The sequence below is a fragment of the Diorhabda carinulata genome, chromosome 10 (assembly GCF_026250575.1).
Source record: "Diorhabda carinulata isolate Delta chromosome 10, icDioCari1.1, whole genome shotgun sequence".
NCBI lineage: Eukaryota > Metazoa > Arthropoda > Insecta > Coleoptera > Chrysomelidae > Diorhabda > Diorhabda carinulata.
Window position 1 is genome coordinate 4,948,204 of NC_079469.1, and position 12,804 is coordinate 4,961,007.

A 12,804-nucleotide genomic window follows, 5' to 3' on the forward strand; every position below is an offset into this window, starting at 1 on the left:
ATAATAGAATTTATTTTAAGAGTTTTGTCTATTCTAATATTTTAATCTGCTATAACAAAAAAAGTGAGATCAACAATAAAAAACAGTTTCAGCTACTGTGGGAAGAAGTAGGATTAAAATATTAAACTCGATCCCTGATAAACATAAAAGATTCTCCATATTCGTACATAATACTATAAACGAAACTACTTCTGGTTTTGGGATTAAATTGTTATCTTTGTGGGATTAAAATGTTTCTTCAAGGATTCTTAGAAGTACGGTTGTTAAGTTTACAGCTTTTTATTGTTATGTATATATTTTAAAGCTTCGAAATTAGGTCATGTTTCGTAATGTTTGAAAAGAGGTTGGGTTCACACAGATAGGGACCATATTTTATCTCATACATAATCTGCTTTACAAGAAAATAAAAATATTCCAATAGATTATTCGGTATATTTTAGTATGTTTTCCCTATGTCTATGTCTTAATCTTTATGGCGATTATCTGTCTCTTTGCATGTTCTAAACTGTTCCGTGGAAATCACCGAACTAGTGATAAGGCCAGTGTTTCCAACTCTCAATAATTTATGTCACTAAAGTCCAAATCAAAAACCCCTATAATCCGAAAAATTACTGGGGATGCCCTCTAAAAAATTTTATTATTTATTAAATAAATGATTGAATTTTTTTAAGCAAATAATAAAATTCAAACCAACAATGAATAATTTCATTCTGCAACTTTATTTATTCAAATTCTTTATATCTCGAAATTCTCGAAAACAAATCATTTTCTTCTGATTGACATAAATAATTTCAACATTTATGCGGATGGTTGAAATGTTGTGTAACATTCCAATCGATACACAACTTATTACCTTAATCCCTATAAGCATCCCATCTCACATTTGTCCCCCTAAAGTTGAGAGCCCTGATAAAGGTATAATTGGCGCGGCCGGTAGCCGCGACTAACGTCTGCGTTCAGGTATTAACGACTGCTTTAATAGCTTGTGTACAACTTCTGCTCTCACTGGAGCGTTTCGGTTACAGATACCAGCGCCCCAGTAGCAGCGTTTACGACTCGACTGTTAAGTAGACAAATCAAGACGTGCTGATGTGCGACTTTTGTAACAAGACCCATTGAATTGGTCAAATTACAAAGGAAAAAATTTTTTTCGTCTTCTTGCAAACGATTAATAAGTAATTTAATATATAATTTTTCAATATTGAGAATTATTGAAGCCTGACGCGCCTAACGACCACTTGTAGCCGCGTCTAACGTTGCGACCAGGCGCACCATTTTAACATAACAAAACAAAACCATAGAATTTAGATTTATGAACATTTTTTATTTATTTTTTACGTTATTTTTGCTTTTAATTGAATAATAAGATTTTTGGGAACACAGTTTATCGCAAAATATATTTTCCAATACAAATCCATCCCACGTAATATCGCGAATGAAATATTTAAAAACTCATTTACTGTTACTATATTATGACAAAGTGGAATCTTTTTTTTTTTTTCTCTTGATTGATATTTGATAGGCGGATTTATAGTAGAAATTTGATAGGGAAAATGTGAATAACCTTTTATAAAAATATGGTATAAACAACTGTTCTAAGTCGATGAATCAAATCGTCTGGGTGTTCAGTGACACTGACAACTTTTTTGTTAAGAATTAATTTGCAAAGCAGATCATTGGAAGTATAAAGAGTGTCTCATAAATAATGTCGGTTTACAATAGTCAATCTGTTTATTGAGTATTCATACAAAACAGAAATAATCGCAGTAACTCATCGGATTCTATGGCTTCAACTTTCGGCAAGCTCTCTGAGATCTTGGTAAAATCATTATCTGGGCTTAGATGTCGCACTTCATTTTGAACATTCCCTTTGACTTCATATTTCTCCCATCCAAGAATTTCGTCATAGTAATCTGACGAAATGCTGGATGGAATGCTGGGCGGAATACCACCGAAGTCTTCGATTTTCTTAACAGTAATTTCAAGTAATTTCGCATAATTTCCGCAGTATGTGGTATATACCTCGATATTAGTCAATATTTTATTATAACCGCTTCAGTAACATCGTATTCTCAATGTCTGTTCTGAACAATGACTTTGATGTTTTGTTTCTACAGTCACAATTATAGTCGTCCAGCATTGGGTGGTAATTAATTTTTGAGAAGGAAGTTATTCTTAAAATACAATATGTATTCCTTTTTCTTTATAAGGCATAAATGGGCATGTTGTTGTTGAAAGTCCTTCGATCCTTACAAGACTTTCCTCAAATATTTCACCAACTCCAATCACTTTCAATTTTTTATAACTTGTTTTGTTTCATGAAAAGTTGATTATTTGCACTCGCCGTTTTTATTCAACCTCCGATAGACTGTAAATAAAAGACAAGTTAATTTAAAATAATAATTTTATTACCAAAAGATTGGTATACCTACTGGTTACTTTCCGACGTAATCATCGAAGAGATTGAGACATTTCTCATATCTATCGACAAGCTTTTCAATACCCTCTACAAAGAAACTTGCCGCCAATGAACAGACCTTGAAACTTCTGGGAATTCCGTAGACAAAGCGGTAATGATGAATCTGCGGTTTTCAACTCGTTATCCAGATCATTTGAACCGACAGATTTGCGTCCTTGGCTCCCTTCATCGGGCACATCCTCACGACCATCGACACCATTCACGCACAACACCATCATGAAGTTTTTTCTATACAAACGATTCGTTTTCCGATGGATTTCAGCAGCACTATTGCCTTCAGACTGTAGAAAACGAATCACACTTCGCAATTCACAATTGGCGCGCGCATCAATATTGGCGGACATGTTTACGTGGCTGTAGCACAACGCCGACTGACGGCTGAATGTCGACAATGGCGGAATGTGTTGTGCGAGAGCCTCGCAGTCTTTTGATTATAAATCAAATATATTTCAAGTATTTTGTTGAGTTGGTATCTGCAAGTTTTTGAGGTTAAGTTCATATCTGGGCAATTAACTTGCCGTGGTTAGGAAAAAAACATATTTTCCAATAATGTAAAAGTAATAAGATGATATCAACCATAAAAATGAGATTTATGACTGTTTAATACATTAAGGGCCAATAAAATGCTTTTAAATACATGTTTTAACGTTTTTTTTTTTAGTTGCTTTGGTTATTCGTATTAACGTAGCTATAAAAACAGAACTATAATTAAGATTTTTGGTGTAGTATAGACTAATAGTGTATTAAACATGACTATCTCTACTGGTTCACGAATTTAATAAGAGCTCTCTGTAAAAGATCATAAAACCAACACTGAGTTTTGCAAAAAAATCTCGTGCAAGTACTTTAATTTATATGAGATCGTAAATCTCAAGAATAAAAAACTATTTGTGGTACATGAAGTACCTAGAGGTGGGTGACCTATGTAGCAAACAAACATTCTTCTACCTTTTCAGGATGAAAGGAATAAATCATTTGTATTAAACTGAAATAGTCTGTTATATATTTTATCTCTGAGTAATTTACAACAAGTTGCGTGTAACTTAACATTTACACCTAATTGTTTGAACACATAGTATTGTATTGCTACTAAGTAGGTAGTGTTTGCTATAAATAGATATACTATTATACAGTCGTTAAGAAAATGCAGTACAAACATTATTTATCGGTTATTTTTAAAACAATACAACGAAATTGTAATGAAACATAAAGATAATAGTAGAAATGTGTAGATGTATTTTTATCTATACGTCGAAATGTCTTTTCGAATTTATCGAAATTCATCTGCTTATTTCTGAGCTAAAAATTTATTATATAAAATTCATAAGCTAGAACAAAAAATTGGTATTTCTTAATATCTGTTAACTATTGAATCCAAAAATGTGAATCATTACCTTGGAATACTGAAAATTAAATGAAGTCCTAATATAAAATATTGACACAAAACAACTTATCAAGGAATTTAATAAAAACGAATGTTAAGATAACTGCTACTAGGATGGTCCCTAAAGTACTTGGCCTGACCGAGAAATGGCGGTAGTTGCTTGTAAAACACCGCTGAATTAAAAAGTACATAATCTATACAGCAAATATTTGAAGGTTGAAGACGCCGCGTTTTTCAGTATTTGATTGGCAGCTATCACCAATGAACGTTTTATTTGAAAGACATTAGCCCAAATAATATAAAAGATGAACTATTCTCTACTCTAGGTGAGACTGCTCCTTCGTTATCAACAGTAGAATATTGGATAGCAGAGTTTAAGCAGGGCCGTAGGACCTGCGGGGACCAGCTTCGCAGTGGTCGACCAAATGAGGTGACGAATCCAGAAATGTTGAATAAAGTCTACAAAGTGGTGCTGGATGATCGTTGACTGAAAGTATAGACATATAAGGTATTCCAAAAAGTGCGCTGTGCTCAAGATGGGAGCCGCGTTTGTTCACAATTGAATAAAAATAGCATCGTGAAGTGTTTGGCAATGTTTCACAGAAATTCGAATTTTTGCACCGTTTCATAACCATGGATGAAACTTGGATCCATCACTTCACACCGGAAACAAAAGAACAATCGAAACAATAAACTGAAAAGGGAGAACCGACTCCAAAGATGACAAAATCCGTTCCATCTGCAGACAAGGTCATGACGTCGGCTTTTTTGAGATAATTTTCATTGACTATTATAAAAAAGGAAACGCTATCAACGGCGAGTATTATTACAACGTTTGAGCGAAGAAATTAACCAAAAACAGCCGCATTTGGTTAATAAGAAAATGTTGTTTTATCAAGACAATGCATCAGCTCACACATCCGTTATTGCAATGGCCAACATTAATTAATTAAAGTTTGAATTTGAATATTTGCCAGATTTAGCCACCTCGGATTATTTTCTATTCCCGAACTCAGCGGTCAAAGATTTTCAAACAATAATAGGATATAGATCTCATTAAACATCACTGGGAAAAATATTTGAGGCTAAATGGAGATTACGTTAAAAATTTTTCGTGTTTTCTTTATTGGACCAGGTACTTCTGGGACCGTCCTCGTAAGTTAACAAAGATGCTTAAGCCGGAACTCTTTCACCCTCATAAGTAAACGAAGATGATGAATAAAGAATCCACCCTTTCTTTCTTCAAGATAGTTAATTGGCTAGTATGGATTTGAGATGATATACTTTGACGACAATTGGAAATTAGTTATTTGTTTATATTACTTGATATTGAATACTTTTTAAATTTTTTAGATAGACGTAATATTTATATATAATTTCGGAATGGAACATTCTCTATATATTTCTTCGATTCCTCTCGGGTGTAGAATAGAATTTTCTGCAACTACTTGATCTGTTTCTTAACCATCCTCTTTCTACGCTTTGAAACGGACTATAAACAATCGTGATATGTGTGCTATGTAAGAAACTAATCAATTAGATATGAAATAATGGCCGTAAAACATACACTAATTTCCTACTACTTGTCTAATTCCATCTACAAGAAAAAATTTACTAGAACAAATCCAATATCCACATTCGTTAACGTAAACTAATGAACTTTGACAAGTCGCTTTCCCTTTATTTCAACATAGACAATATATTGCAGTATTATGTAAAGTAAAAAAACATCGAGAATTATTCAACAGAAAAAATCCAAATACATACTTGGGTAACGTTTTTATTTTTGTGGCTAAGCTGATTATTATAGAGAATTTAGGGTCTAAGTCCATCAAACTAACCCTCAAGTCGAGTTGACAATTAGATAAGATTCAGATTTTATTTATTTGTCTTGAAATTGATTAACATGATGCAAAAACGCTTGGGGTAGCGAAATTTACTATTCACGGCATTACTGAGCGGATGGCAACTACGATCGGGCTGACAGTAGACTACCAAGGACAGTGACAATAGACAATAGACTTACCACGCTGTCAATATTGAGATACCAACATTTACCAGTATCTGAGGTTCGGAAAAAACTTGAAGCTCCGATAAAGTATGGCGAAGACTGAGGGAGCAAGGAATTGTATCAAGAAGACATGACTCCAACTCCTAAAAAAGGTTATGCAGAGGGATTTTTATTCACGGATGAATCTAGATTCGATCTAAACCACTAAGACGATAGAGACGGAGTGTGTAGATAACTAGAGGACCGATTCGCTCAATGTACTTTTTGCGAATCACGTCTTTTCGAAAGGAAATGATTATGGTTTGGATTGGAATTCATATCCACGCTTGGGCTGAACTGACTACTTGCTCGGAGGTACATCGACGGAGTCCTTCCCATTTATTGGTGACTAATTCATTTTGTTGCAGGATATGCTCGTCCACATATCGCAAGAACTGTTATCGAATACGATATGAATGACATAGAGCGATTAAATTCATATTTGTCTTGTTCATTAACGTATTACAGTATTTATTTAACTTTAATTGATGTTTGTATAAATAAATTTTTTGATCTGTCAATTGCTGTTTAAAACGGAAAACATTTTCCATTAATTTGTAAAAATCAAAACACCTGGATGCGCAATTACGTACTAAATTACAGTCTATTAGTAACTATGAGTTTTAAAAACAAACTATCTACTCCTATTGGATAATTGATTGATTTTATTAAATTTTATTTAGTCTATGTTTAAAATAGAAGGTTAAATTTTTCAAGGTTTTTCGCAAACATCCCTGTTACCAGATTAAATTATTTTCTATTATCCCAAATCGGATCGTCGAAGTTTCTTTGGGTGAATTAGTCCTATCTGTGTCTCAAATATTGGACAGTGTTCAGTTTCTTTTAAATCCAAACAGTGAATCAATAGAAAGCGTAAACTTGAATGAGTTCCGTCGTCTAATGGAAAAATTTAAAAAGACAATGATTCATGTATAAAGGTCAATTCATAAACTTGTACGCTCGCGTTACCGCCCTCGTTCGCGTTCAGCATAAATTAAACAGATTACGAAGTGTGATTTATAAACGCAAACGCCCGCGATAGCGTTCCAACGCCAAGGAGAGCGTCAGCGCTAGTGCGAACGGAAAAGTTTATAAATCCAGATTTATACGACAAGCGAGTTTGTGCTCGGTGTGAATATATAAATAAACATCGAAGGTATTTAAGTTGAGCATTTTGATATCGTGACAGAAAGCTAAGCAATGAAGAAAGTGTGTGCGAAGTTGGTGCCTCGAGTGTTGTCAGAGGAGCAAAAGGACAACCAGAAAGTGATCTGTCAAGATCTTCTTGACCCCACCAGACATTTTTTATACCCAGGAATAAAATCGACGTTAAAGGGGAAGTCCAACATTACGTGATGTGGGAGCTGAACAACGTTCCAATTCAGACGGTCCTTGAGGCGTACGAAAACCGGAAAATTCGTTGGCGACAGTGTGTAGATGCGGAAGAATGCTACTTTGTACAATTCTATATTGTTTTGTACTATTTTCATGAATGAATATTTAAAAAAATAAGACCAAATACTTTCAGAATAGATTTTGTATTATCACAGTATTATCCCAAATTGCGATACATTTTTGTTAACATATTTGGATATCATGTATTAAAAAAAATCTCAGTTCGTCTCTGGCGTTTTATAATAATAACTTTTCAATTGTCGAAAATGACTCATAGGTCACTTAAAACCAACGCTCATTCTCTTTACGCCGCTAAACATTGATCGCGATCTCGCTAATCAATTTGTTGTTGACTCTAATTGGACAATGGAGTGACTTATATATCAACTATGATCAAGAGAACGTTACACTTTGACAATGAATCTGTTTACAATATTTTTTATATCGAATAAATATATTTGTTTCATAGATTTATTTTTGACGTGTAAACCAATGTATTCCAAATATGGATGGTAGAAAAAAGTAGGAAAGTTGAAAATGTGTAGCAGTATACGATAAATTACAGTTCAAAAACCTTCCAGTACGACGCTGGTGTGTAGACAAAGAGTATGGTATGAATGTAGCAATTTTAGATGAATTGAAGTATGCATAGATTATAAAAATGTAACCTAAAATAATTACTATGAGAAAATATACACGTAGAGTGATTTTATTTAATATTTTCTCTATTGAATTGAGACATTTGCTTTTTGGTATACCAATGATTTCGTCGGAAAATTGAATAATCTGGAAAAAGTCGCCTGGAAATGTTTTGTAAATATTTATTTTTATATAATTTCAAACAAAGCTTTGGGATACATAACCTGCACTCTCATCTGGATTTCTTTCCCGAGAATTTGGATGCATTGAGTGACGATCGAAGCAAAAGATTTCATCAGGATATTTCCTTAATAGAAAAGCGCTATCGAGGGAAAAAAGTCCAGATTACTTTTGAAGACTTGGAAGGGACCTACCAGCACCAGCTATTGTACATTAAAGAATATTTTTTGTAATTCTTTTACTTTTTACAAAAATATATGTCTTGATATCACAAAGATGAGTCAATTTTTTCCATCGATATATTATTGTTTGGTGGTAAAATCAAAATTTGGTATAATTTTTCGTGCGAAAAGTTTAAATTTTGCGTTTCTTTTAAAATTTACGAGCGATCTGAGATCGAGAAGTGAAAGATGTTTACTATTAGTTGGTAGTGATGAATTAGTATTCTGTATTTTGTACGATTATATTTTATAAAAAACCAACTAGGTACACAAGATATTAAAATCGAGACGATTATCAAAAAAAAACATACGAAAAGGACTAAGAAATAGAAAATTGAAGAAATACATTTTTAACTTGATTTGAATATTTCATAGTACAAGGCTAAAAAGCTAAGGAGGACAATCTGTGAATATGAAAAGTGCCCTTCGAAATGGGTAGGGCCACATTATCGTCATAGACTAGGGTCGATAATTTTTTAAACCAAAAAAAGTAATAGTTGGATGAAACCCATTGTAAAAGAAGGTAAATAGGATAACAATAAAAGGAAAAATAATTTACTGGCGATCTGAGCTCGGGAAGTGAAAGGGGGTCAGTTTTTAAGGGTAAAAAACATTTTATCTCGATTTCTGGAAAAACTACAAGTCCTATGAAGAAAATTCAAATAGCAAAGTTGTAGGTAATAAGATCTAAGACTTTTGTATTTACACTTTTTTCACATAACCTCAAAATTTACGTGAGTAATTTAAAAAATTGAGTTTTTAGTTTTTTTATTTTCATCTTTTACAAAAACCATTTTTTTTTTCTCGAAATTTTGTTAAAAGTTACCTTTTTATGTCCCATATACAATGTTTTTGTTTGATTTGAAATATTATTTTGATATATCGAGAAAGCACCCTAATTTTCGACCGTCAAAATATCAGCTTTTTTTAAAAAGTCATCAAGACTTTGGTTCGTTGAAATTTCTATTTTCTGATGGTGTAAAAAATATTACCATGGCCATGGAAAACTTTCTGAGAAAAGGCAAAAAATAAAACAAGAAAATTCGCATCCAAAATTTCTATTTTAATCATTACGTACAATTTTTAGATATTTATTAATTTTAGACTCTAATTACTTATGTTCATCAATGTAACATGGAATCTCACATTTTTCGTGTAATTAGAGTGGAAAAATTTAATAAATGATTAAAAATTGTACGTAATGATTAAAATAGAAATTTCGGATGCGAGTTTTTTGTCTTTCTGAGAAAATTTACCCTAGTGGTTGTAAAATTTTTTACACCATCAAGAAGTAGAGATTTCAACGAACAAAAATCTCACCGACTTTTTAAAATAAGCTGATATTTTGAAGGGAAAATTTTCGTTCGAAAATTAGAGAGCTTTGTCGATATCATATCAAATTAATATTTCAAATCAAATTCAGTGTATATGGGACATAAGAAAGTAACTTTTCACAACATTTTTTTCGTAAAATATGTAAATAAAAAAATCAAAAACCAATTTTTTTTAATTTTTCACATAAATTTTGAGGTTATGGAAAAAAGTTTGAATACAAAAGTTGTAGATCTTATTACCTACAAATTTGCTATTTGACTTTTTTCCATAGGACTTGTAGTTGTGCCAGTAATAGATATAAACCGTTTTTTGCCCTTAAAAACTCACCCCCTTTCACTTCCAGACCTCAGATCAATCGTAAATATTTTTCTTTTTATTGTTATCATATTTACCTTCTTTTAAAATGGGTTTCATATATTAGTTTTTTGGTTTCACAAATTATCGACCCTAGTCTGTGACGATAATGTGGCCCTACGCATTTCGAAGGGCACTTTTCATATTCACAGATTTTCCTCCTTAGCTTTTTAGCCTTGTACTATGAAATATTCAAATCAAGTAAAAATATATTTCTTCAACTTTCTAGTTCTATTTCTATTTCTATTTCTAGTCTATTTCTTAGTCCTTTTCGTACGTTTTTTTTTGATAAATCGTCCTTATTTTAATATCTTGTGTACCTAGTTGGTTTTTTATAAAATATAATATATAAACAGATAGTGCAGATCAATGTGCTCAAATTTGGTGAAGACGTATCTTAAAAAACATTTGTAATAATGATACACATCATGAGTACCATTTATCCGCCTACTATCTTCAGACCACGTAAGATGCTGCTTTGGACATTATACATGCCCATTATTGCATAAAATGCGTGGTCAGACTGTTAAGGTTAAAAAACAAATTGAGGAGTGTGAAGTATTTTGCAATTACAAACCCACTTACTATCTAAGAAGATAATTTCGACAGAGAAAGTAAATATCTATAGTTTATAGTGTAAATATAGTAAATACACCATTTGAAAAAGTTATATAAGTTACAAAATTATCGAAAATCAGTATTATTTCTGAAATCAAATGAAATATAGGAGAAATTTCTATGCAATCCTTACAAGTGTTGAGCATAAATTATAAACAAATCTGCACAAACTTCTCTCTATGATTGTATGTAGAAATATGAAATCGAACATACGAGGATGGTCCCAGATGTACCAGGGCTGACCTAGAGTTGACAGTAGTTGCTTGAAAAATTCCATAGTATATATTTCAAGTTTGAAGACGCCACGTTGTTTAGTGGCAACCATCAATAGTGAATTTGTAAACATGGAAAAAATTATTCATCGTTATTTGATACAATACTTTTATTTGAAAGGATTAGCCCAACCAATATAGAAGCTGAACTAGATTCTACTCTGTGTGAGCTCGACTGGAAGTGCACGAGATTGCACACATAGTAAGCAGTTCAAAAAGTGCGGTATATCGCGTATTAATTTAAAATTTGGAAATGAAAAAGCTGCGCGCAAGATGGGTTTGCCGCGTTTGCTTACAATGGAACAAAGACAACGGTCGTGAAGATGTGAGGAACATGAAATGAAAACTATCAACGGCGAGTATTATGCGAACTTATGGCAAGGTTTAATCGAAGAAATCAAATCGCATTTGGTTAAGAAGAAAGTGTTGTTTCACCAGCTCACACATCCGTTATTGCAATAGCCAAAATTAATGAATTAAAGTTTTAATTGCTACGTAATGCACCCTATCCGCCAGATTTAGTCCCCGCGGATTATTTTCTGTGAATGGGTATTTTGAGGAGCTTCACGATTATTATTATAAAAATGGTACCACAGATAGGCTGCGCGACAACATTATCAGAAGTTGCTAGATAGAATGAGTTCGTTGAAAAATGTATGAAGTTGTACTGAAAAATTCTTTTTTATTCCCAAATCCTTCTGATTTCAGGTCTCTTCTGACTGATAATTAGTCTTTAAATCAAGTAAATAGTGACGTTTTCACCTATTTCGGTCTTCAACGAACTATAACTCTATTTTTACAATTTGCTTAGTCATATAATTCAATACATCACCAACTACAACCTGGATACAGGTATATAACCTATAAGTTGATTGCGGATCTTAACCCAGAACGAGATTTAGGTCACAGAACCTCTGATTTTTATTACTTTTTTGCGTTAAATCTTCCATAATATTTATTTAGTTGTATAATACATTCTAGCTGTTTAATAATTGTTATTGAGCAGGATTTTGCACTAAATTTTAATACTAATAAGCTGTTTTTATGCTGAAATGATGAAAAGTATAAAAACCGCAAACCTGAGTACCCTATCAATGTCCCTGCTCATGGTAATTAATAGTAGACATCCATTTTTAAGTTCAAATAACCTTAGACAAATTAAATAATCATTTATTTGATTGTATTTACCCACCGGTCTAACAGGGTAGAAAGGATCATCTCATGACCCGATCAACTCGATCAGAACAACAATGAACGTGATTCGGGTCAATTTCCGAACATTCAGATAATGATCGTGTTGATTCGATCATAATTTCCGAAAAGTCCTTATATAAAACATGTTCAAAAAGTGCGCTGCAGGTACTGCTAACAAATTTTCATATTACATATTTAAAAACACAGATTTCTACATATCTATCTTAAAAATGATACGATCTACTTAACTAAAGTTAATAATTAACAGTTCTAGACAAGGTTACTAGAATAATAGAAGGTTTGTGACATGCGCATGTTTTTGTAAACAAACGATCAGCTGCTAGAACACCAGCTACGTCATTATGTTTACATTTTTGTTTTGTTTGTAGCCTTGGTTCTAGGCAGGTCTGTACTGCTGAAAACTTTCCTCTGCATCTCTCATTGGTAAATAATGGGAACAAATCAGAAACATGGAGTAAGACATCAGGTCTGGAACAATCAAAATTTCTTTCTTATTCTACTAACCATTAAGCAAAAAGGAAAGGAGAGTTACCATTTGGCTCACTCCCGACAGGTCTTGTAGGAAAACGCTAAATTTTTACTTTTTTCACTTACATGATACCACGATATAATCTAACTCTCATACTGCATGCGGTGGTAAAAGATCAGGAAAGTAATGGTTA

The 12,804-nt window shown here is 32.7% G+C and overlaps 2 protein-coding genes across 6 annotated transcripts in view; one reads left to right on the forward strand and one right to left on the reverse strand.

The window, feature by feature from the left end:
• The window catches only part of LOC130898658 (WW domain-containing oxidoreductase), a 128,827-nt gene extending 120,655 nt beyond the window's left edge, over positions 1-8,172 (forward strand). Inside the window, exon 8 of the transcript XR_009059915.1 lies at positions 8,156-8,172. The gene's annotated coding sequence lies outside the window, so the exon portion shown is untranslated. The remainder of the gene's footprint in view (positions 1-8,155) is intronic.
• Positions 1-12,804, reverse strand: part of LOC130898653 (A disintegrin and metalloproteinase with thrombospondin motifs 9) — a 196,722-nt gene that overhangs the window by 113,132 nt on the left and 70,786 nt on the right. The gene's annotated exons all lie outside the window — the stretch shown is intronic.